Source organism: Balaenoptera borealis (genome assembly GCF_965194805.1).
Source record: "Balaenoptera borealis genome assembly, chromosome: 4".
NCBI classification, from domain to species: Eukaryota; Metazoa; Chordata; class Mammalia; order Artiodactyla; family Balaenopteridae; genus Balaenoptera; species Balaenoptera borealis.
Genome location: NC_138861.1, coordinates 16535545 through 16562422, shown reverse-complemented (window position 1 = coordinate 16562422; position 26878 = coordinate 16535545). Strand labels below are relative to the sequence as shown.

At 34.8% G+C, this 26878-nt stretch overlaps 1 long non-coding RNA gene across 1 annotated transcript; it reads right to left on the bottom strand.

The window, feature by feature from the left end:
* Positions 1–879: 879 nt before the first annotated feature.
* On the bottom strand, positions 880–26878 carry LOC309627737. Its single transcript, XR_014243934.1, has 2 exons — positions 20747–26878; positions 880–19199 (listed from the first exon to the last, which is right to left on the bottom strand). It is a non-coding gene; the product is annotated as an uncharacterized lncRNA (long non-coding RNA).

Sequence of the window (26878 nt, the reverse complement as noted above, 5' to 3'; positions counted from 1 at the left end):
AACATAGAGAAGGGGAGGTCTGATAAAGGGGAGCAATCAGCAGTCTCTGCCAAAACTTTAGAACCAGATGGATTTGCACTTTAATCCCAGCTCTGTAATTTATTGGCTATTAGGGCTCATGAAAGTCTAAAAGCTTCAGTATCCTTATCTGATTTATTTCAAAGAGGTATTAAGCAGATTGCATCCAAAATGAATATAAAGCATTTAGCCCTGTGTTTAGAATACAGTATGTGCTCAATAAATGAGAGCTAGTATACACAGAAAAAGCATACTAGCAAAGAGATATAAGGTTGAAGACTCTGCAGACAGGAACTATGTTTAAGAGGCTAGGTTGGAGAGATAAAGGCAGGAAAGAAGGATCTTTATTTAAGGTATAGGCAAATATGCCTAGAACATCAAGACTGAAAGTAAATCAGATGAGTGAAATATTGGGACCTAATTCAGGATTGAAATATATCGTTAATTTTTTCATTGATTTTTATTTTCTTCTAGTTGTTTGTAACCAGTCGCCAGAGGTCAACATTTTTTTTCCTCTTATACATATTGAATACAACACTCTGCATTAATCATGATTTTCTTATACTGATTGAATGCGGCAATTGCCAGCCACATTCAGCAAGTTCAGAGGAGAGACAAAACTCAGGCCATTCTCCCCCTCCCATAGCTACTAATTTCTGTTGAAAACTGACTGATCTGAGCTCTCAAAGCATGATATAGAAACACATCATACATCCAGAGTTGGTGGCAATTAGATGTTTTCCATAGAGTTCTTAGCAGTTGGCCCCAGGGAAAATTATAGGTAAAAGGGGAAGACCAAGTAATCAAGTTAACCCTTTCAAGCAGAGCAAATCTGCTTTAACATATTGGGGTCCTCCTTTATTTTTTTTTGAGTTAAAGTCTTTATTCTCCTTTTAGAAAATAATATGAAACATTTTCTGTCACAAAATTCGGGTTCTAAGTGTTACATGGATTCTATGAATAATTTCTTAGGTCTTTACTTATAAACTATTCATGCATTAGCTACAAAGGGTAGTTTCCTCTACAGAAACTTTTTCCTCTCCCACTAATTCACTCATTTCTCCCTAAATTGTGCACTTCCTCCTTTGTTACACCTACTCTTCTCAACACAATACCTGGTATATGAAAATCTCACTACATTTTGCTGAACAATTAAATCCAAAAACGAATTAATATTAAATTTCACTGACTGAACAAAACACTATCAGAGGAATCTCATTAAAGATCATGGCCTAACTAAAATGATTTAGCATTATAGAGTAGGAAGAACTCTGGGCTTGAGGTTAAAAAAATAATCTTCGTTAAATTTCTTACTTCTAAAACTCATATGAGTTCTGCCATTACAGACAAAACCCTGTCAAAACTTTAAGTAACACTAAGCTTCACTGTCTTTTTCCATAAAATGGAAATTCAACTAAGACAATGTATATAAGAACACTTTGTAAGTTGTAAATCACAAACCAAAATTAAGACATTGTTTATTACATCCAAACTGGAATCAATTTGTCCTGTGGCTGCGCAGATCTTATGCTGATGTAATGCAGTAAAGTAAGTTTTCCATTATAAAAAGCCCATGTGTATGCTTGGTGCTAGGAGAAGCATGTGATAATACTTCCACTCTAGATACAATTTTTTTAAGGTCCACACAGATTCTTATTTGTGAGAAATTGGTGCTCATACAACTAGACACATGAGTGTTGAGCCAATAAAACCAACTGAAGAATGGGAGGAATTATCTTACACTTGAAGTCATTGTTTCACATTTCTGAAGCTCCCAGTGGGTTCTAAACATGAGATGTTTGTTCCTCTCTGCCTTCCCATTATTCTTTCCCATAAGGCAATCCTTTTGATATCAGCATGGAGTATATAAAATGCTTTGGGGATAAAAGTTGGTCTCTCTTTATAGTAGATTTTTATTTATCCAATTCAGTTCTAAGCAAAAACAATAAAATCAATAGGGGCATAAAAAAGAAAAAAATTCCACTGTTAAGATCTCAATTATGTTTTGTTTAAAGAGAAACACTTTCTTTCCCAACACATTCTTGCTGTAGCCTGTTTCTCTTCATACATGTAATGCGAATCCCTGTGGCTCTGGGGTCAAACAGACATCTTGACTCTATCACATACTATTTTTGTGATCTTGAGTATGTTGGCTAAATTTCAGAACTTAAGTTTTCTCATTTGTAAAATGATGGTAATCATCCCTATGCCCTGATATCTTAGCCCCAAGAGTAAACAAAACTTTTAGCACATAAAAAACTAATCAACATAAAGTAACACTTAGAATTATGCTCTGTAATAGCTGGAACAAGAGCCAAAGTAAAAGTTACATGGCAACAAAACTGCGGCATTATGGTAAAAATCAGTAAGTCCCCCAAACATGGTTTAATTCGAACAACTTTATCAGGATGATTATACCACTGGTTAAGAATTCCCAGCCCAGAAGGCAATCAGATTGGATATTTGTGGTTCTAATATAAATGCTATTGTTCAAGATATAGCATTACTTTATACCCAGAGAAACCTTCACACAATGGGTATCAAATATCATTATTCCATTTAGTCATGCCTTAGTCTAGTTTAATTTGGGCAGAACCCTTATATTGACTCCCTCATTAAATTTCTCTTCTTTAATCCAGAGATAATATTTACCCATTCATAAATCATTTTATGACTCTTGAAAATCATGAACCATAAACATAATTATAAATATTTTTAAGCACAAATACAAAGGGATAAATATAACTGAAGTGTCTTAGATTAGCTTTCACTTTTGTAAACTCAGAAGAACTGCACAGCCCTCATACATCTCATGTTCTCTATCAACAGATAACTTGATATTTGTTATAGGCTATTATTTATTAGACCCTATAATGATTCCTAACATTTCTCAAACTTGAGTAGCTTATTGCTGTTACTTTAATTTCTACCTCTTGGTTTGTTTACTATTAATTAAGATTAAAGTTATTTTTAAAATCACTCGATCACTTCTAAGAATGTCATGTCCGGAACGCTGGAAGAAGTCATTCTGGTTTTGCATGTAATTGTACTTCAAAACAGCACTATATTCTTCTCCCAAGATTCAGAACAACTTTTTAACAACAAACTTCACCCTTTTATACCGGCACAGGACAAAATTCCTTTATAGCATGGAAATATATGTTACCTTTGAAGTTAGGATATTCTGTGCTGATGAGGATTTTACTCCTGATTATTAATCTCAAGTTTGAACCACACACATTTCTCTACGTGTTTTAGATAATAGCAGTGTCGGCCCCAATCTCAGAATTTAGCTGACATACACAATGCATGCCCTATTCCAAACATACGAGTGAATTTGGATGGACAAATCAATAACTTTGTATGTAAAATACAAAATGAAGCTCCACATATTTCCAATAAATATACACACCAAATGGTTTTTCTTGGTATCATGTTCCCTCTATTGTGGAGTGAGTGGGGTGAAATAAAATGGAGGCATAAAATGCATAAAGTAAGATTTCTTTTCCGACCTAGAGGAAAACAGACTCCCTTTGAAGAATTTACTATCATCAGCAAATTTGGTAGCAAATCCTCAAATATTTAATATTAAATCACTGTTCAAAGATAGTATAAGCAGAAGATATCCTGCTTTTAAAGGCAAAACTAAATGACAATCTCTACAGTGGGAAACAAATGATAGCGTTTGACTATTTTATTTATTAAAGAGTAGGAAATTTAGTTTGTTGGTGGAGGAATTCTCTTTGCCTACAATGACTATTAAAACCTCTTTTTGTTTATGCCATGTTAAATTTACTTCTTGAACGTAGGCCAAACAAATGTCAGGTCTTCATAAAACACATTAGTTGAAAGATCACTTGCAGGAGTAGGAAAGTAGAGATTTTTCAAGCAAGAATGGACCATGGAGCATGTTGAAAACTGCTGAAGTCGTCTTCACTCAGCTGAGTCACTGATAGCTGTCGTTAACTACCATGTGTTCATTGATTTTTCAGCCATAAGAAGAGAACAGCCATATAACCATTAAGATCAGTTGCAAACAGCTAACTCTGTTATTTTTATCAATTTTATGACTGATCAGTTCTCAAAGAAACATTACCAAAGCTTTGTTTTTTTCATATAATAACTACACTAACAACAATAACAGCAACAAAAATTAACATTTCTAAGTAAGTCCTTTTGATTTAAAATATGGTTCTTGAGGAATTAGGTAATCCACCCACCTCTCCTCTCTACTGGGTGGTTTTGAGTACAGAGAAAGAAATGTTTGTAGATTGTTCTGAACTTTGTTTCCAGCACAATGGAACAGCTTATTACTATGTTTTCCACAAAGAGTGCTTTGTGGTCTTAAAACACAATAGACACTATATTTTTGTTAGCTGAGTAGAGATCTAAAGCCAAATTGCACACAGCCACACTCAATGAGAAGAGTAAAGCCAACGAACTTTACTTTCCTCCTTCCTCTGTGATCACAATGCAATAGGCCGATTTAACCTGATTCTCCTGATCTTCCTCTTCCACCTTCTTCTCTAGAGTTGCTTTTCCTAGTCCAGGTTACTGCCCAGACTAACATCTGGGCCAATTGTATTAGAAATTCAACAACAGAAATCCTGTTTGCAAGTCACTGGAAATGTCCTGTTTTTCTTGAGATCACTGGAGATCCTGGAGTCTTGGCACAGAGGAGTGAGAGGAAAGATAGAAATGTGTGAAATCCTTTCTGGGCTTCGTGGCTGCTATTTTGCCTAAACCAAAGTTCTCTTCAGATGTTTAATACCTATTTATCCATTTAACAGCTAGATATGGCCTTCAAGTCTTCACAGAACACGAAACATACATGTTATAGTCACAAGACTATAAAAGTAGCATGTAAATTCTGTCTTCCTTAATATTAGTAAGCTTACATGGAGAACACACACAAATATATGAAATCTTATGTCAAAAATTAAGTTGAAGTGTTGATTTCACTTCATTAATAAAATAAGCTCTCACCATAAACCTTATGATTAATCATATACTTAAATGTGTGACAAAAATTATTTCATATTTTTATTATTTTTAAAGGTTATACTCCATTTATAGTTATTACAAACTAACTATAAATGGCTATATTCTCCGTGTTGTACAATATATCCTCATAGCTTGTTTTATAACTAATAGTTTGTACCTCTCACTCCCCTCCTCTTATATTGCCCCTCCCCCCCTTTCCTCTCCGTGTTGGTAACCAGTAGTTTTTAACCACATATTTTTTAAAAGAGAATAAAATATATCGCGAGTTTTCTTCTTGTTTTAGATGCTAAATTAAGAGTGAACTATCCTGAAGAGTTCTTTTAAGAATATTGATAACATAAAACAAACAGACAAATAGATAGTGAGATAACATACAGGCATAATATTGATTAGAACTAAGAATTCTAATAATGGAAAATTATCAGTCTTTGCAGGTGGCCTCTAGTCTCATTTTTCAACCTGTGGATTAATATATAAATATTAAAAGTCATAAGTATTTTATCATGGCTTTTAAGGAGAAACAAACAACATGCTACAGTAAAACGCATATGTAAGATCATTATGCTCGCAGTTTAGGGTCATTTAGAAAGTTCTAAATAGAACTAAGACTCCTCTGGTTCTCAACAAATGCTTCTAAATTCTTGTCTTCCTAGCAAGATTAAATGCCTTTAGTATGAGAGATTGAGTCCTGTGCTAATTCTAAGCTCCCACATTGCCTTGCACTGTGCTAAACCGAAGAAATGAAATCAACAGATATTTGTTAAGCACCTATTACTGCTTTTGTTAGGTCATATGAGGAATAGAATAAAACAGTATTTTGTCTGCTAGAGATTTACAATATCTCAGGGACGTTATTGATTCTTTACTTTTTTCTAAGCTGATCAGTTTACAGAAAGCCAGGGACTGACCTGTCTAAAAAGAGATAAATTGAAGCAAGCTCAAGTTTTATGTTGCCATTATCTAGCCTGGCTTAGGACATCCAAGCTGTACTTCCTGTAATTCATCAATCAGAGAATACTCTTTTGTTTCACCAAATTGCAAAATATATAACATACATTACATTATAAATATGACGGTTCTCATTCCCTAGGCCTTTAAGTGTAGAACTGTGTGTTCCTGATTTCTAAACCTTCATTATTTTTTTGATGTCACTCAAATACAGCAGTGTTGTCCTTTAACAGTAATGAAAATTATTCCTCCTGATTTGTGAAATACTGCATAATTTACATTTCTGTTCCTCCCCCTACTTCCTAAGATTCTAGACATACAGAAGAGCTATAGTATCTTAACCTGGAATCTTTCCCTCTTTAAATTTTGACAAAAATTGTTTCAATAACTTCTGAGAATTAATCTTTCCTGTGACTCTATCTAGGACGCTAGGTACCAGAGATGCAGAGTCAAATAAAATAGTATTTCTACCCTGATTTAGGATAGGCATGGCTGGAGAACAAGTTACAAGAGATTAAAGGATAAGAAATGAATCACAGAATCTAGGTCACATAACAAAAAAAAAAAAAAAAGTAAATGTAGAAGTAAGCCAATTTGGGGTCAGGAAGTCTGCTATAGAGCCTGTACTCATGGGAACACTGGGAACATCAAAATAAAAAAGGTAGAAGAGAAAAGTTTGCTATCATAGTAAAATCTTGGCATTTTTAAAATTTCAAAGGTGAAAGAATTTCAAAATATGACAACACATTAATCATGAAGATTAATATGGTACAAAGAAGAGCAAATTACTTGGAACATACAATTGACGCATAAACTTCACTGTCCAAATTCATCCAATTTCCATATACCCAGAATGCAGACAGGATATGGCTCTGCTCCAGATGTCTCTCTGTTGAGATGCTCTATAGTCCTTTAAGCCAGATTTGCTGACTTGTGACTTTGTATTTTCTTTTCTATTTCTTCCAATCACCTCTCCCAAGCCCTCATTAAGTTATGTGATCTCAATATTCTTGGAATCACTCCTGTTATCCTCTGAAGCTTACTATCTATTTTCTCAGGCTGACTGGCTTCTTCTAGGTGACTCCCACACATATATATATTAACTTGTCTTCCTACTTATAATCTTCTGCTTTGGGCTTTGATCTTTACCATATTGTTTACAATTTGTAAAAGTAATTTCCCTTTATTTTCAAATCACATGTAGGTATCCTCACAGTCCATAATTGTTGAGAAGGAAAAAGAATTGATAGAAATCATTTCCTTAAACATGGTCACGGATTGGAATATGGAGAATGATATCTCATCAACCTCTACCCTGGCATATGGTGATATACAATTGAGTCAATGCTAGAATGTTGAGATGATCACAAGGATACTCTCTTTTTTTCAGACATTCATGTACTTTGAAGAAATAAATAGCAAATAAAAGTGGATTCTGGGAAATTATCTTGGGAAGGAAGGATAAATGAATAATTTTCATAGTAAAGATTTGGATAACAGATATCCTGTAGAATAGCAAATGTAACATATTAGGGCAAGCTAGACTAACCTATGGTAACTATGATCTCTGAATATCAAGGACCTAACATTACAAAAATTAATTTCTTACTTAATGTGTACACCTTGATACAGGTTGAGCACTCTCAGATTTGTGACTCTCGCCATTACGTGTCTCTACCACCTCAAAGTCATTTGCTTTCAGTCACAATGATGAAGCCGAAAGAAGATAGTGCAGAAAAGTTCATTGCCAAGCCAGGAAATGGTATATATAACATCTATCTACATTCCACTGGCCAGAACTGTCCACACAAGAACTGGGAAACAGAAATACATGGGTTTTTTTTTTTCTTTCTGTGTTTTCAGGAAGAGAACATTTGAATTTATAAAAAATTACACTTTTGTATTTAAAATTATCAAAATTACTTTAAATGGCAAATGACAAACTTGAGAAAACATCTGCAACAATTTTGAGTGATAAAAATGAACGCCTTTAATATATGAAGAGAACTCAGAGATTCATAAAAACAAATGCTAATTCTCAAATTGAAAAATGGGTATTGCTCATAAATAAACAATCCACAGAACTGACATCACAAATAATATATGAGATTTTATTAGCAATCTAACAAAAATAGGAAAAAAAGAAGAGGCAATTTTTATTCATCTAATTTGCAATAACTTTTAAATGGTAATGCTAAATACTAATGATTATATAGTCAGATAGGCATTCTCAGACATTGTTGGTAAGAACTTTATAAACATTTTTCTATGCAACATGTGTTTATATGTTTTCATAGTGACATCCAGCAACAGCTTTATATTTTTCTCTAATGCAATAAATCTAGTTCTGAAAATCTAAGGAAATAATAATTGGAAAAAAGTTCATGTACAAACATGTAATAAAAACAAAATGAAAAAACTGGAAAACAAACAAAATCTTCTAATCCAAATCTTCAAGCTAGTACCTTTTCATGGAGTTTTTCCAGAATATTTTTTTTTCTTCTCAGAGTCCCATAGGTTCAGTTCCTTCTTCTATTCTAACTTTATCTAACATTATGGGCCCATATTTCAATGTGGGTTAACAAGATTTCCTTCATTGAAAATAACTTACATTCTAATTTATATTTTTACTAATTATCAAATTGAAGGCCTTCTTTCTATTTTGATACATTAAACCTTTTTTCAAACACTGCACACTTTTTCTGAGTGGGTTTTCTAGTCTCCTGCAGCCTCTTGAACCTGAGTTAAACGGTGGGGGGCATACAGATTTTTCAAAAAATACTGTAAAAACTTCACCAGTTCAATATCATGAAAATATTACCTTTAACTCACCTTATTTTGTAAAAACTAAAGTCACCAAACCACTTATATTAACATATTTCATTAGGTAACTGTTATCACTGCGTAATCAGGAGACAGTTAAAAGACCCTTTCCTTTAAAATGGTTATTTTTTGAGAAGGCAGAGTAATGATTTTAATAGCTATAAATATTTTTAAGGCTTAAAAACCCTTAATTCTTCCTCTTCTTCATGGAAAATGGCATTTGTTCTCTTTTTGTGAAGATAAAAATGTTAATAAGAAATGATAATGTGCACAATAATATAAAATGTAGAGACAATTTTTATTCATTATGTATAAAGGGGGAGACAGGAAATGTGAAGTCAAAGAATAAAAAGTAGCACAGGAAATGTAAGGTCAGCTGCATCAAGAGATATTTCTCACAGCACACTGCCTTTATTAAGAATTCTAGATTGATGCAACCATGGTACAATGGAAATGTTTCTTGAAGTAAATAACATTCTTACTCACTTTACAATTCAAAAATCACTAAATGACTATGAGTTCTAGCTGTGCCACAAAATGAGACTTTTATTCTTTTCTTCTCTTTTATAATAGTTCTGGTACTCACAAAGAGTCTGGATGTCCAGTTCTCAAAATGAAGAGTTCTGCATTATGTCTATAAAGCAAAGCCCCAGAAGATGCAGCCTCCTCCCATCTGTGTTCTACTATTTCCAGGGCTTCTTTCTTTTAGCTACTATTCTCTGTTTGGCTGGTATATGATGGGCACTTACAAATGTTACCTTATTGTTCAATCCATTTTATAGGTATGTAATCAGAGGCTCAGAAAGCCCATAGAATGTATTCAAAGTCATACAGGTGATACATAGGTTTCTGTGACTCAAAGTTCTATTCCTTCAGTGTGACCACAGGGAAATCATTTGCGGGATTGTTTCCACTGGCTTATTGTTGCAATGGGTTCCACTGGATTGGTGTTAGGATGAACATTTAACTGCAAATAAACCAGTCTGGTGTATTTTCCCTGGGATATGTTTTGTAAATTTTGGAAACACAAACATGTATCAGGCATCATAGAAATATCACCAGGACTGCAAATATTGGACACTGAACAAAGCAAATCTGGGAAAATTAATCCAATACAAAGAGCTATCAGTGAGGTTAAGCTGATAGAGCTTGATTCTGATATGTGTCCCATAAAATGTTTATTGAAAGAAAAACCACCTCATATATAGAAGGATTCTGACAAATGAAAATACAAAACAAAAAAATTAGGCTTAGTAGAATTGCTGTGCATCTAGAGACCCCTTTATATGCAAATAGACTAAACTTTCTGAACTAAAGTCTTTTGTAATTAAAATACCTGTTATTTAAAAATGCAGAGTACAATTTTTAGTTTACAAAACATATCCTAAAAATATGTTACTGTAAATGTTGATTAGCAAGGCACAATACTTGATATTGTCCCTCTTTTTGCCTACTAAGATTTAAACTTAAGACCCTGGAAAGGCATGAACACCGAGAATAAAATCTGTCAGCACATTGATTAGGAAATGCTCTCTCTTAATTTATAAAGCAAAACCAGGTCCTCAGATTGTAGGGTGTATAAGAATTACCTGTGAATCTTGCAAAAGCTGCAAATTCCTGGATTCCCCTTAGGGAGATTCTGGTCCAACAGAATGTCTCTGAGGCCAAGGGACCTGCAATTTAACAAATGCCCCAGGTGATTCTGATGAAAGTGGTCCTGGAACATATCTTCTAGAACTCTGCCTTATAAAACACTGACTGCTTCATGAAATATTAACTTAAGTGGATCTTTCTTCCACATTCTTGGCACCCTTGGCAGTCCTTCGATGTCATACTAATCTTTGCAGTGAAAGTTTCATGTAGTGACCAAATTTTCAATTAAACACAATTTTACTCAAATTTAAATCACATACGCCAGTTATCACAGCTGCTCAATCTGCTGGCTGAATAGTTTTTACGTTCCACTCCAGAGGTGCCTCATTTCAGTGATAAATTAAGAGATCCCTATAAAGTAGCCTACCTACCATTACTAGCTGTTGTGAAATACGAATATAATCCTCGGGTGCTGGTGTTGAAAGTGAGAGTAGAAACAGGATCATGAGGGGAAACCAATCCACTGCTTAGGCAGGCCAGCAAGAGAGTAAGTGTTCCATTATCTAATTCTCAGATTTTCAGGTAAAAGAATTCAATTTTGTCAGAATGGCTCAAATTCAGGATGGAGATGGAAAAGGATTCAATAACAACAAAACAATGATAATATCAACAATATGACTCAAAAATTAATGGTTGCTTATAGAAGGCATTTTACTAAGCACAAGATATGCATTTTGTCACTTATTTTAATTTCAAGACTAGTATATAAGGTGGGTAATAACATTACACATATTTGGCGAAAAAAGAAAACTAGGTTAACCAAATGCCTAAGAAACTAGTGAGTAAGCCAGAATGCAAATCTATGAATTTACCATGAGAGCTATAACTAGCAAAGTGATCCTAGAGTATTCTCTTTCTACTGAAAAATCTACAAGGGAAATAAAATTAATCAGAGCAAGGAGAGTTAGCTGAATGAACCTGATAGTTAATGACATCAAGCTATGATAGCCTGAGGCATCTGTGGAGAGTGCTAGGGAAACGCTGACAAATTATCCTTCTCAGAGTCTGTTTTCTTCACACTTTGGCTAACTATGCTGTCTTCAGGAATGTTAATGTCATTGATCCACCTATTTTTCTTTCATAACAATTCTATTCCCGTTATGCACTCCTGAGCCTACTTCCCAGTCACCTTGATTACGTAGACCTTTCTCAAATCTCCTCCAGGATAAACTGAGACCATTTCACCAGATGAATTACTTCACCGGATGACTAACCTACTATATTATTTATTGATTCTTATTAGCATGGTTTTTAGGGATTAATACTTCCATATTTTTAAAAGCCTCTCACTTATACCCATCTACTTATTACATAAGAAACCAGAACAAAGTAATAAGTACCTTAAGCCAAGGTGAAAAATAATTTGCAATCTTATTCAATCAATTGATAAACATTTATTGAGGGTTTACTTTATACAAGGCAATGTGCTGAGTGCTGTTTCACTTACTTCATGCTATAAACATTCTTTTCTAATACTAGAATGTGCTGAGCAGTGGAAATTGGGAGCTTGTAAAGAGTTTACTCAGTAATACATTTTTTTTAAAAACCTATCTTATAATAAAAATTTGGTTAGGACAGTAAAGACCTCTAGTAATCTCTCTGATGGTTTTTTTTCTGATTTTTTAAGATAAACTTTTAGTCTTAGATTTGTTTCATCTTTACAGAAAAGTTTCAAAGATAGTACAGAGAGATCGTATATACTCCTCGTTCAGATACCCCTATTTTAATATCTTATACTACTACAAAACATTTGTCTTAACTAAGGAGCCAATACTGGTATATAATTATCACCTCAACTCCACACTTTATTTGGAATTCACCAGTTTTTTCCTCATGTCCTTTTCTATTCCAGAACCCCATTCAGGATAGCACATGGCATTTAGTCATCATGTGTCTTCTGGTGTGTGACAGTTTGTCATATTTTCCTTGATTTTGATGACCTTGACAGTTTTGAGTCATACCGGTCAGATATTTTGAAGAATGTTCAAACTGGGGGTCTGTCTGATGGTTTTCTCATTTTTAGACTAGGGTTATAGATTTTTTAGAGGAAGACCACAGAAGTGAAGTGTCATTCTTATCACATCATATCAAGGATACATTACTTATCACTCATGACCTTTATCCGGATCACCTGGTCAAGGTAGTATTTGCCAGCTTACTCCACTGTAAAGTCATTCTTTGTTTCTCAGCTATTTTCATACTGTCCTTTTTGGTAGCAAGTCACTAAGCACAGTCCACACTGCATCAGGAAGGGGAGGTTGGGGGTGTCAATTTACATCTCCTGGAGACTGTGGGTAATAAATGTACATAAATTATTTGGAATTCTTCTGTATAGGAAATTTGTATCTTCTTCCTCATTTGGTTATTTGTTTAATCATTTGTTATATTAGTATTTAGATTTGTTTTATGGATATTCATTTTCTATTGTGGAGTATAATATAATAGCATGTTTTTTATCTTGTCCCTTGAATTATTCCTGCCTCAGCCATTCGGAGTACTTTCACATTATCTCCCACATCCTTTTAACATGCTACCAGCCTTTTGTTTTGAGTATTTCCTTACTTTCTGTAATTCCTTGATTTTGTTTCTGAGTTGCTCCCTAACCTGGAACAAGTCACTTTACCCCTTCATGCTTTGTCATAAATCTGTAAATTCTTGTTTGTTATATTAATGGAAATCGCAACATAGTAAATCTTGAGAAAAAAAAGCTGAATTCATTTCAAACTTTTGCTCAAAGAAGAAACTGCACCTGGAAATGCAACTTCTTTCTTAAAAATAAAGTGCCAAGATTATATAAAATGGAAGAAGAGAAGGGTAGAACTTAGATTAAATTTAAATGAGGTAAAACATAGTTAATCACTTATTGTGTGGGTCCTCTGATCAAAGAGGCTTGCTGATTGTGGGGTACTCAACTCAAAATTGACTTTTCTGTGGCTTCTTATGTAGATGTCATTCATATCCTTCAGGACATAATTTAATCTACCACCCTGGTGGAAACATGGATCCAGGTCTTCCGGAAAAAATGAACGCTTTATTGTCAGTTCCCCATTTGAACTTCTGCTCAGGTCTGAGAAGCTAAAGACATGGTCCTGATCTCTCCACAGTCATGTTACTTCTCAGGAAATGAGACAGTGGTTTGGTGATTTTATTCCATTTCTACTCTGACCATCTATTGTATCACGTGATGAGACAGCAGCTATGGGATAGCTTTTAAGACTCTGTATACCTAACAATTATTACTGTATTACAAATAAACATAATAGTCCATAGGAAGGGCCTGGAAATATTTTGGAATCATGACACTAGATTTCCCACATTAAACCAGAAAAATAGGTCTTATTCTTCCTCAGAATTTGTAGAGCCAGATGGTGGGATTCCAATAATATCCCCATGTCTTAAAAATCATATTGGCTCTGTCTCTATTCTTAGTGGTGGTATTAAAAAATTCTAAGAGAGCTCTCAAGAAGTAGGTACAGTACATTTCTTCCAGTATAGGACAAATTCCATTTGTGAAGCAAATATACTAATGAAGTGGCTCTAAATGCTACCTGTTCAACCTCAGTGAATTAGTGGTGATAATTTGGGGACAAGTACATCACCTACATTGTGTGGCAAGTTGAGGGCAAAAGGACTGAGTGTTCAAGAAATAATGGAACTACATTGTAAAGCAACTATACTCCAATAAAAATTAATTTAAAAAAACTGCAACTGGAAAAAATAAAAAGAAATAACAGAATTAGACTTTCTTGCATACTTGTTGAGTATATCATGTGGAAAAGAATGGAATTTTTTGTGTATTTACAATACCTACCTCAAAATTAATAGCAAGAAAATAAATGGATTTTTATTATGCATGGTGAAATATTATTACAAACAGATCTAGGTTAAATTCCTATGCCACTACTTACTAGTTGTTTGACCTTACCCGAGTAACCTTCTTGAGTTTTTCTTTTCTTGTCTGTAAAACCCTTTTAGGGTTAATATGAGGACTAAAGTGAAATAAATGTGAAATGCCTAGCCTAGTTTCTGCTGGATAGTTCAAGCTCAATAAATGGTGGTTGTTATGATAATTATCAGTCAACAAATATTCACTGACTGCCTTACTAATACTCATCTCAATATTAGGTCTAGATGAGACAAAGACAGATAGACACAAAGACATACTCTCTGGATCTGAGTCTTGTAGGAAACAGATTTCTACTCAGATGATTTAACCGTAAAGCCTCCATTGAAACAATATTTAAAGGGATAGATTTAACAGAATCAATAAAAAGTGAGCAGGCATTCAGGTGAGCCAATTCTTTAAAATAAATCTCTCTCTCTTCTGGATATGTATCCTATTGGCTCTGTTGCTCTGGAGACTCCTGACTAATAGCACCTGAATTTTCTTGGAGTTCATTTCTTAACCCCTGGAAAGCATGTGTCTTTCTAAGTAGTATCTAGGATACGTACTAGTTTCTGATGCCCAGGTCTCATTAGCATAATTCCATTAACATAGGGACTAGTATGATGTTCTTTGGATTATCAAGATCATCAAGATTCCTGCAGACTCTATTATGACAGATTTCAGGATATTGTTGCCACTGCTGGGTAAGGGCAAATGACTGTCTATTGTCTTTTTAAAATAGAATTGAGTATCTGCTAAGTCAACGTTACATACCAGGTGTAAGGAACTGAGTTGATTTTCTCCAAAAAATAATACCTTATAGTCGAGATTGTTATCACCATCTGATTAAGTTTGTGATTATCCACAGTCTTTCTCAAAATCTCATTTAGCTTCTTCATAGATCAATCATATACATTAGGAGGTGATATAATAGGAATCGCCACCTGTGTGTCTTCAAAGATTTTTTACGGTGAAACTAATCTCTAAAATCCCTCCCTGGAAACAAGATTAGTTAGTATTGGTTCACTACATTGATAAGTTTGTGAGAGGAGGCAACTCCAGGTACTTACACTTGGCTCTTCCTTCCATTATAATCATTACTTCATAGGTCAGGGAACCAGTGTGGAGATCCTGTTGCTAAATATGCATAAGGTACTAGAAAAACAATGACAGGATATCTGTGGGTCTGCTAGACCTATTTTACAAGAACCCTGAGTCAAGACTCCATTTATCTCCATACTACCACGGACTATGGTAGAGTTTTGCATGAGCATCTCCTCAGAACCATGTTTCTACCAATTCCTGGAAGATCTGGGTATTTTCTCAAATAAGCTGTCATCTTAATAAATGACCTTTCTGGTGAAGTACTGGAGGAAGAGTTACAACATACACTTGGCCAAGTTGCAAGATCTTTCTGCAAAGGAATTCAACCCTCCTCAACTGAGGGCCTCTGAGTGTATAAATAACCTTAGTTCTGGAAACAGGAGGAACTACCTTGAATTTCCACACTAGTGACTCTCATCAGGATGCTATCCACCATATCCCAGACCTAGATTATTTTTCCCCTTCTTGAAATATCAAGCAATACTGTGATGGTCAGTTTTATGAGTTAACCTGTCTAGGCTATAATATTCAGTTTTTTAATCAAATATTAATTTAGGTGTTGCTGTGAAGGTTATTTTGTAGATATGGATAATATCTGCAATGTAGCTAATGATTTACAATCCTTGAAGCGAAGGAGATTACCTTTGATAATGTGAGTGTGCCTCACCTGATTAGCTGAGGTCCTTAAGAGCAAAAACAGGTTTCCCTGAGAAGAAAACCTGCCTCAAGATGGCAGCATCATCTCCTGCCTGAGGGTCCAGCCTGCTAACCTGCCCTACAAATTTCAAATTTGCCATCCTGCAATTATGTGAGACAATTCCCTGAAACCTCTCTCCCTCTCTCTCTCTCTCTGCTTCTCTCTCTGTCTCTCTGTATATATCTCTCATTGACCAAATTCCCAACCCTAGGCTAGGTATGGGGCCCATCATCCCTAAGATCTCTGCTAGATACCTGAAAAAAAAAAAAATGGAATAAGATCTGCTAGAAAAGGTGAAGGTGAGAATGGCCTTTACAAGTAGCCCATGTAAAGAAACTATTAATAAACATATTATAAAATATATTCATTGTTAAAAACTGCTAGTCTCTCTAGTCCTATGAGAAACTATTTTTTTTAATTAAGAAAATTTTTAAGTGTAAGGAACTTTGAAAATATCCAGTGGGAAAAATTTTTTTTTGATGTTGGTGCTTTACTTTAAAAATAAATAAAGGCTGGTAAATAATACCCAAGAGACTTTCCTTCCTCAAGCTTTATTTAATTTCAAAGGTTTTATATACATATTATCTCAGATCAAAATTTGACCATTTCATAATAGTTACTAAATATGATATACTATTTATTTTTATAAAAGCAATGTTTTTTTTCTTGTCTGTTAAAGGAACAAATTAAAGTTTTAGGAATAAAAGTAAAAAGGCAAGTTTTTAAGGGATATATTTGTTAGGATTTTAGACTATTTTAAGAATACTGTAAGTTTCCTGGGAAAAAAAATTCTCTGAAATCAGCACTTTCATCAAATATGTTTGGGAAAAAAAGTTTCAGGAAAGTATTATTCTTATATAAACACAAATTCACATTATCTGTTCCTGGAATAAATTTGAAATCCCTTCATACATTGCTGCATCTCAAGTCAGTTATGCAGATAGACTTACATTCTCACATGACTAAGAACTCAAGTCGTCCTTTCTCTGTTGTGTAATAGGCAGCCTTCTTGGACATCTGATGATACTTGGCAAACACTCACCATCAGCCCTATCAACATCATTATCATCTATGTCTTTCAAGTTAATTTTTTATCTCCTATATTCAATGCTTGGCTCAGTGAAGGTACTAAATAAATATTTAGGGATAGAGAGGAAAAGGAAGGGAAGAAGAAAAGATGGAATATTTAGCAACACTTCCAGGAATGCTAACCAGCCCACATACTTGATAGGACTAAGCTGGTGTGCTCATTCTCTTCATTATTCCTCCTTCACAGGGGTCTGGTTTGGGGAAGACATATTTACAAACACCTACATATACTTAAGTGCATATTTCTTTCCCTCGTGATTTACAGTCAGTGGTTGGAACGTTTGGGTCCATGACTACAGGAAACATTCATTAATTCATCACTGATAGTTTTCACAGAGGAATGATGACATCTTTAAAAGGCAGAATTGAGCAATACTTTAAGGAGATGCTCATGTAAGATGTTTTTGTTCAAAGACATGAAAATGTGGCAGCTATTACTGAGTAACTTGGTGAAGCAGGGAGGCATTGCTTAAATGTACCCGTCAGTTCTCACAGGCCTTCTTGACCTTGTCTAATAGTTCCCTAATGAGACTACTGATAAAACTGTAGTCTGGTCTTTCGAGTGTGCCAAAGTTCCTAATAGCCTTCTCAACTCCAAAATGTGTGATTTTCTAGTTTGTCTTCTTGATTTCCTTCACTCTGGCTTCTGTCCCCTGAAATAACCCTGCCTAACTAACCTTGAGAAAAGTAATTATGTCCTCACTATTGATTAGGAAGGATCCATATTTAATTATGTGTAACACGTTCCACTATCAAACTTTCAGCTTGGTTCACCAATGCCTAGCGAGTCCCATTGCCATGTGCTATATCACCCATTTGGTTAATGAGCTTCCTTACAAGATGTTGAATTTTCCCCAGTCCCTGTATTTTATGAAGAATCTCATATCTTAAGGTCATGGTTGGATCCTTTCATGAAGCTTTCCTCGAAAAATGTTTCTTTAATGCAAACAGAATCATGATTGAGCACATTGTGCATGTTTTTGCCTCAGCCCTGAGTCATTCACATGTGCCATTAGGTAAAATCCTGAGATCACAGTGCTTAAAGTTCAAATATTAGCTGTAGTCAGAATCAGTTGCAAAGTAACTGATTCTGCTAAACCACGAATACAGTCAGTCTATTTAGAAGACAACTGCTTCTTGCACAATACCTTTTTGTATGAAAATAATAAGATGCCAAAGCTTCTAACAACTGAATTGTTGTTCAGTTTTCTTTACCTCTAGAACTTATGTCTAAATGTTGTTAGTCTTTTTTGATGAAAGCTTGCAATGAACTATCCAAAGTAGTTTAGCTATAATTAATACATTAAAAATGTTCAAATAATATAAAATGTCATGCTTTTACAGATTTTGTATGATATTAATAGTATTATATCTCTATTCTTGCCAGATAATAATTTTCCACTGATGCTCATTAAATTGCTTTCAACGCAGTAGACATTTAAGATGTCCAAAATATTCGATGGGTGGGGTAATATAAAGTAGATCATAATGTTTGTAAGCAAATGAGCTCATTTATGATATTTAAAATTCTGAGCATAAATTTTAAGTAAATTCAGGCTATTTAGATCAGCTGTTATTTACGGCTAACATAAACACAGACAAGGAATCGTTAAATTAATAGACAAAACTTTGATAAAAGATCTATGTTCTAGCAGTGTAATCATTAAAAATATCACATTATTATGCAAAAAAGCTGAATATTAAATTATTCAATTCTATCTTTGTATTAATTGAAGTTAATTGTATGATGAGATCCCTTAAAGACTACTTTATACTTACATTATTGTTACTGGATCCAGTCCTACAATGGATTGTAGTCAAATTCATTTACATTTTTCTAAGAATTCTTTATGAACCATTTGACTACAGGTTAACTGGAAAAGTTCATTCACCCTGAAGAGACGAGCCCTTCACTTAAGCTTCATTTCTATATAACATGAAGTATAAATATGACAATATTCCAAATACTCTGATCAACTTGGACAATCAAAATTTTATGTTAGAACCATCATATGGAACTGCCTACACTAATCTAATCTGACATGCATTTACCAAATATGGGTCGACCACCATGAATATAACGAAACTTGGTGCTCAAATTTAGGAAGTTTAGTTGTAGAAACCACTAGGATACCATTTAATATTGTCTTTCCCTATCAGCAAGTTTCACAAAACTTTAAAACTTCATAAAAATTATCTTTCGGGGGCTTCCCTGGTGGCGCAGTGGTTGAGAGTCTGCCTGCCAATGCAGGGGACACGGGTTCGGGCCCTGGTCTGGGAAGATCCCACGTGCCGCGGAGCAACTGGATTGCTGGGCCTGTGCGTCTGGAGCCTGTGCTCCGCAGCGGGAGAGGCCGCGATGGTGAGAGGCCCGCGCACCGCGATGAGGAGTGGCCCCCGCTTGCCGCAGCTGGGGAAAGCCCTCGCACGGAAGGGAAGACCCAACACAGCCATAAATTAATTAATTAATTAATTAATTAAAAATTTAAAAAAAAAAGATGTTTGAAATAGGAAATTGGAGCTTTAAAAAAAAAAGAAAAGAAAAAAATTATCTTTCGATCTTCAGACATCATATATTTCCTTCCCTAATTCTCCCCCATGTGTATCTATCTGTGATTTTGCCGGCTTCTGAGACTTGTAACATTCACCTTCTTATCAAAAAAATACAGAAAGCTGAAAAGGCCTTTTAAAGCTCCAAGGACTAAGAATGCTGTGCTCAGTACTTCATAGTGTTGCTGCAATTCACACTCATGGGCCACCATAGTCCTGAATTCTTGATTCTTCCACTACCATTGTGAATATTGTTTGTTCCTCAGGAATCAAAATCCCCAGTCAAAGCATCCAGCTGGCCAAGCCATATGTCCTTGCCTTGGCTGCCAGGGAGCAATGAGAGGTACAGTCTGTCCCATTTCAGCCACTGCGGTAGGAGTTAAAATCCTGCCATGCTATTTGGGACTCCCCAAAATTTTTTGGTTCTGTAGTGACAAAAAACAACAAACATCCACTATCTCCTCTTTGCTTAAAGCTCTTTTAATATCACCCATCCCTTACTTAGATTAATCCCCAATAATTTAAGTATGGCCTTCAAAGCTACAAATTCCTGGGATGTGATCATTTTCCACCCTTATTTCTTACCTTCCAGTTTTCCCTAATCTCCAATCCCGTGGTTTAGTATGATTAATTATTTGTAGTTTTACCAAATAGTCATGATTTTTAATGTCAACCTCTATGCCTAGAGTGTCTGTTCAACTCATCTCTGCCCATTTTCTTCTTTTACCTCCTGTTCTGTCACAGCAACTCCACTTTCAAGAACCCTTCAAACCCAGATCTGTTGATGACATCTCATTCTTTTGAATAGATTAAACCATTTTACCCTTCTTATTGTCTTTTTGATAATAGAAATGTTGACATTTTTCATATGTTTTCCAGTTCTTCATCTTACCATATTATAGTACAATATAACAAAATGTCAGTACAATGACAATTTCACAAAGCAGAATCATCCTTTTTTCTTTTCTCACCACCCTTATTCATAATGCCATTGTTAAGCCTTCAACATTTTACGTATAAAAGATTCACTCATTTAACAAATATTCTTTGTCTGCCTTCTACTACTATTATGCTTTTTTTGAGTCCAGTGCTTAAGAAAAAGTAAACAAGATAAAGTACTTATTTCTAAGGAGTTTATATTCCCATGTGGAAGAGAGAAAATATGTAAGCTAGTTAATACCTATATGATACAATTTAAATGTGATAATGCTGTGAATAAAATAAAGCATGGTAGGGGAGTATAGGGTAACATAGAGGAGAGATAACTGTTTAAGTAAGGTGCTCATAAAAAGGACATTCAAAGGAACTTATATATGAACAGAGACCAGAATAAAATGAAGAAGAATGATATGCTGATATCTGGGAGAAGAGCATACCAACTAGAGGAAACCATAATTCCAATCTCTGAAGAAAAACAAGCTTGATGTTAAACAGCAAGAAGTCCACCGCAGCGGAAGCAGTGGAAATAAAGTATCAATATAATTATAGAATATATTGGCAGAAGAGATAGAAGACCCTGTGAGCCGTGGTAAGGTCTTTAAATTTTATTTTGAGTAAGATAGCCATTGGAGGATTTTGAGCAGGATAGTGGCATTTTTATGTTCTTAAAGGTCACTCAGGATCACTATGAAAAATTTACTATATGAGGCAAGAATAGAGACAGGCAGATCAGGTAGGAGTCTATTGCTATTGTCTAGGCAATAGGTGATGCTGGCGGCTTGAACTAGAATGGTAGCCATGGAGTTGGTGAGAAAATGTAAGATTTAGGTTATAGTTTAAGGAAAGTTCCAGTGGAGTTGCTGATGGATCAACCATGAAATATTAAAAAAATTAAATTAAATTAAAAGAGAGAGAGAGAGAGCGATGAAGGGTGGGAGGGAGGGAGGAAGGAAGGAAGGAAGGAAGGGAGGAGATAGGATTACTAGGTATTTGGCCCGATGGAGTAGGGGTGCCATTACCCAAGATGAGTAATACTAGAGAAGGAGCAAGTTTGGATCTAGAGTGATCTCCCTTTAAAGCATAAATATTTGAAACTCCATCTAAACATCAAAGCAGAGATTTTGAGTAGATAGTTGAACATATAAGTATAAAGTAAAAGGAAAAGAAAGGGTCTGGAGATAGATATCTGAGGTCTAATTATATGAAGAATTTAAAGCTACTATTTCAAAGAGTAAATATTGAAAGACAAAAAAAAAAGAGGTCAAGATTCTGGAGGATCCAATAAAGCAGAAGTAGAAAGAGAGGGCTATGAAGCAAATGAAAATGAATACCAGGTAGTTTCTTAGGGACCAAAAACATTCAATGTTTTAGAGTGGGTATTCAATTTTTTCAAATGTTGCTGAGATGTAGGTTGAAAATTAGCAATTTGGAAAGCTAAAGTTTCTTGGTAACTTTGACAAGTGTTTAAGAACTAAAGTCTGATTAAAGCAGACTGTAAAGGGAAAGGAAGGTAAGGATTACTGTATCAGAATTTTAACAGGTTACTTTCCTTCATTTTCAAACCTCTCTCATTATTCATAGGCCATCAGCATATTCTTTATAAGTGTAAAACAGATTGTGAAATTCTGTTGCTTGAGTCCAAATACTTCTACCATCTATTCCAACAATTCTCAAATCTTAATGCTCATAAAAACAACCTAGGCGTGCCTTTTAAAACAGCCTATGTGTGCCTAGTATAATGTAAATTCCTGCCTTCTGCTGTCACTGAGTATGACTCACTTGGCATGGAACAAGACACTGTAACCTCATTTTTAACAAATACTCCAAGTGATTATACTGTACTGATTAAAGATCCTCATGTAATGATTGGACCCTTCATTATTTCTCTGCCCTTTTTCCCTGTTCTTTCCTCTGCCTAGAATTCTGATTCACCTTCATATTTCTGGAAAACTCCTACTGATTCTTCAAAACTTTGGGGTTACTCCCTCTTTTAAGCCACCCTCATATTGTCAATCATAGAGCTCAGTAAATATTTGATAAATAAATGGAATATCTACAACTAACTTTCCTTTGCTTTTTTGTTAAAGCTTCATTGGTTTATAAATTTTTGCCTGTCTCAAGGGTTCATATAATTCAGTAAACTGAATTCCATTTATATGCATCATGTCAGTAAATTTCCTCAAATGAGTGCGATTAACATTCTTCACAGAGCCGAGACAGACCCACCATCTTTAAAGAGGCTGTTTCTAAATAATTCCAAACATCTCTCCGTATATCTGAAGGAAATGTCAAATGCGTTTGCTCTGGAGTGCATTAATAATCACAGTATCTGATCAGACTTGTGTCATGAGTGAATCTCGGGACACTTCTTTGATACTGACCTATTTTAAAAATGGTTTCCCTCTAGTCTCATTGAAGAACCTAAAAGAAGTCCTCCAGCCAGAAGGTGGCTTCCTTGGGGTTTTTAAAAAGGAGGAAATTACATGACTTATATTTAGTTTTACTCTTTTGGAAGCAAGTTTTTTCCTTCCTCAGTCTCTTTTTGTTGTTATTCTTTCAGGTCAAAACTTCAAAGAAAAGGAGTGATAGATCAGCCATTCATTTACTGGAGCTGAATTTTTGCTTTCCACTAGCTTTTCTACTCTGATGCTCCTCTGATTTCTATTCTGTCTGCATCTTTTATGCCTTTAGTTCATGCATGTGAAGAAAATTATAGTGCAGTCTTTGCTCAAAAAATTATATTCCATCGTATCCCAAAATCTTAGAAAATTTAAAACACTTTTCCAAGTCTGAAAACACCTTTAGAAGCCTCCAGCACAGAACTTAATAAATATGTCGTTATTGTATTCTAAGTAATTGAAATTTCAGAAGCTAGGCTTCAGAACAGACAAGAATCAATTTCACCAGGGGTATCTCAGACTGAACATCAAGGTAATGCACAGTTCCATGTATCTACCGCCTGATTTAGACAATACTCATTAAAAAAATAACATAGTAAAGACAGGTTGGGCAGGAGGCAGTACAGTAGTGACCAAGATCTTGGGATTTGGTAGTAGATAGACCTGATCCTGTTTCTGCCACTTCTAGCTATAGACCTTTTGTTAGGTTAATAATAGTATCCTTTTTTCTTCTGTAAAATGGGAATATAATAATACGACCTATTTTGTATGTTTACATTGAGGTTATATAAGATCATTTGTATAGTTTAGCATAGTCCTTAACTCATAATAATTAACAAACATTAAATATTATTGTTATTATTATTAGAAGGTGTTTGCTGAAATTGTGTGTGACCTTGTTTGTCCCCCATCAGGACCACTGTAAAGCCAGTAGCTGCTGCCCTAGCCCTCAAGAATGTCCGCCGGGCAGCCACGAGACCCCAACATATGAGTTAAAAAGGACTGAATAAAAAAGATATTAACTTTATCATATCTTCACAGAGGCAGTAGATCACAAATTATCCAGCGCTATTTTTCTCCAAATTATGATTCAAAGGGCAATGTTATATGTTATGTATGTTATGTACGTCTATGGTATATATGATATACATTATTGAATTCTTGAGCTACTGTTGTGAATTCTACTTGACAATCTCTGATTAGGTCTCTTTGAGCTGGAAACAAGCCCACCAAGGAAGTTGTCAGGGTGTAATTATCCTCATATTTCCCTTAAGGCATCTTCATCCTAAGATATACCTGAGGATATACCTTATCCTCAGAACTAATAAAATCAAATTTATGCAGAACTCCAGGACATGAGTTAGCTCTCAAGTTTATATGTCCATGACCCAACAGTTTTTTACTATTATTAAGAATAATACATAATAGTAATCATTTTTAAAACCAAAAGTTTTGGTCTCATTGTAGAGTATGGTTTTAATGATCATAAATTAGATATGGGTTTTAACAGCTATTAATAAATAATTTTTAGTCCAGAATACATATAGTTCTATGGCATGCATACACTCTGCATATTTTATCAATAATGACAAAGTAAAGACACAGTGAGGGGTCACCAAATTTGTAAAGGACTAGAAGTGTAAATATCAACATGACCTCTGAGGTACATGTAAAAGATGAAGTTAATACATCACGCAATTAGCAAAATAATTCAGGAAATGTAGGGAAATATAAAATAAACCAAGTAACTACTACATCTTATGATCTTCTTATATTTACTTCAAATGGTAGATTTTCCCAGGTGACCAATTACTGAGCCACAACTGTGAACCAGGCACTGCTGGCACTTCACTTTACAATCTCTAATTCTTAAATATCTAGTGATCCTCATTTTAGATACATTATATATTTAGTACATGAATTCTCAGGAATGTAAGGCTCTTGATCAAAATCTAATACCTTAATGGGCAGAGCCTGAATGTGAACCCATCTCTACCTAGATCTAAAAATCCATGTTAGAAGCTTCGATAGTTTACATGTAATTGTAAGAATTAATTTACTTATGATAGGTGATTTACATTGCTGAGTTGGCCTATATTCAGTTCATAAAAAGCAGACTTTTGATCTGTATATCAAATGTTTTAGGGAAAGCTATTCGGTCCCTCTTGACTTCAGGTTTTTTCCCCACTTGTCCAATAAAGAGGTTAGACTACATTGTTTGTGGGAATGTAAACTGATACAGCCACTATGGAGAACAGTATGGAGGTTCCTTAAAAAACTAAACATAGAACTACCATATGACCCAGCAATCTCACTCCTGGGCATATACCCAGAGAAAACCATAATTCAAAAAGACACATGCCCCACAATGTTCGTTGCAGCACTATTTACAATAGCCAGGATATGGAAGCAACCTAAATGTCCATCAACAGAGGAATGGATAAAGAAGATGTGGCACATATATACAACGGAATATTACTCAGCCATAAAAAGGAATGAAATTGGGTCATTTGTAGAGACGTGGATGGACCTAGAGATGGTCATACAGAGTGAAGTAAGTCAGAAAGAGAAAAACAAATATCGTATATTAACTCATATATGTCGAATCTGAAAAAATTGGTATAGACGATCTTATTTACAAAGCAGAAATAGAGACACAGACATAGAGAACAAATGTATGGATACCAAGGGGGAAGGGGGGGTGGGATGAATTGGGAGACTGGGATTGACATATATACACTATTGATACTATGTATAAAATAGATAACTAATGAGAACCTACTATAGAGCACAGGGAACTCTACCCAATGCTCGGTGGTGACCCAAATGGGAAGGAAATCCAAAAAAGAGGGGATATACGTATATGTATACATATAGCTGCTTCACTTTGCTGTACGGTAGAAACTAACACAATATTGTACAGCAACTGTATTCCAATAAAAATTTTTTTTAAAAAAGAGGTTAAACTTAACTGAAGTTTTTTTTTTGTTGTTTGAAATTGATGTCCTCATTGATGGGTGAGCTCTTCAAATGGAAGGATTGGCATAAGAAGAGCAGTAAGGGAATATCTGTTGTTTTTATCTCACATAAGGTATTTAGGTTTGTCATCATGTCACACTCATTTCAGTTAATCTGCCATTAATTATGTTAACCCACATACATGATGAATAAAAATATTTGCACAAAAGATTTATGTTTTATTTTGAATTATTGAATAGTTCCTTCCTTTCTAAATTTAAAATTTTGAATAAAATTATATTCTTTAAAACGTTTCCTTCAACCCTCCCTGTGCTCATAAATTTCATCCTTAGAAATACTGAGTGTAAACTTAGCCTACATCTTTCTACTCCAATATAAATCATGTTTGCTTACACATTTAGTTTAAAAGCCTGGAATATGTGAAGGCAAGATGTGCATTATATTTCCTTTCAAAGACACTGACTTAAAAACTTAAGTTTAATTCAAAATTGATAGTGAATTTGGATATCCCTTTGGCTATTTGTACCATAAAGACTAGATAGTATACATTTTTATAACAGATAATCACTAATAAAGAAACTTCATGGATTAAAATGATATCAGTAAACAGCTCTATCACAACTTCAAAGACAAAAGCATGTATAAAGGACAATAATTCTGGTCTAGGGCTTCCCTGGTGGCGCAGTGGTTGAGAATCTGCCTGCCAATGCAGGGGACACGGGTTCGAGCCCTGGTCTGGGAAGATCCCACATGCCACGGAGCAACTGGGCCCATGAGCCACAACTACTG